The 732-nt window shown below is 22.8% G+C and overlaps 1 long non-coding RNA gene across 1 annotated transcript in view; it reads right to left on the bottom strand.

The window, feature by feature from the left end:
* The window catches only part of LOC116186657, a 19,092-nt gene extending 18,382 nt beyond the window's left edge, over positions 1-710 (bottom strand). Inside the window, exon 1 of the long non-coding RNA XR_004151672.1 lies at positions 378-710. This is a non-coding gene — a long non-coding RNA (uncharacterized LOC116186657). The remainder of the gene's footprint in view (positions 1-377) is intronic.
* Positions 711-732: the final 22 nt, after the last annotated feature.

The raw sequence follows: 732 nt of genomic DNA, 5'->3' as shown, positions 1-732 counted from the left end.
AGCTGAAGAAAATACCTGAAACAAATTATACAACAGAATTAGTGAAATAACAACAATAACAAAATTAATTTATAGAAAATTAATTAATTTATATTAAAAATTATAAAAAATTATAAAAATTAATTAATTAATTTATAGAAAATGAGGATCGCACATTATTTCGTATCTATTTTTTCTTGTTTACTTTCTTCAATTCATATCTGTAACAAACTCAATTATTGGATTAGTAATTAAGAAATAATTTACATTTAGGAATAAAAAGAAATATTAAATCAAAAAAAAAAAAATAAAATTACCAAAATGTTGTTAGGCAATTCATGATTTTAAATGAAAGGCATTCATCGATAAAAAGACTAAAAAGAGTAAAATTTTTTAACAGTAAACAAGTGCTCTTAACAAGGGGGATGCTGAAAAGAGAAAAACGACAAAAAAAGGTAACCAGAAGGGTTACCAAAATAATTATCCACTCAATGTAAATCCGAATAAACCGTGAGTGGAATTTTTTTTTTATTTCGCAACACTAATATGCTAAAATCTTAAAAGAAAACGCGAAGAGTGCTTCATTATACTTTCAATGCATTTCTTCAACAAAATCATCAAAAATCATCAACAAAAAAGAAAAAAAAGAAATAAAAAAAAAAAAAAGATAAAAAATTCGCGAAAACATACACGAAACTCTAATAAATTAATTAATTTATGCACTCATATTTTATTATAGACGCAACACTAATA

Source organism: Apis dorsata, unplaced genomic scaffold (assembly GCF_000469605.1).
Source record: "Apis dorsata unplaced genomic scaffold, Apis dorsata 1.3 scaffold_1086, whole genome shotgun sequence".
Taxonomy (NCBI): domain Eukaryota; kingdom Metazoa; phylum Arthropoda; class Insecta; order Hymenoptera; family Apidae; genus Apis; species Apis dorsata.
The sequence above is the reverse complement of the archived record's forward strand: the minus strand, read 5'-3'. Positions and strand labels throughout refer to the sequence as shown.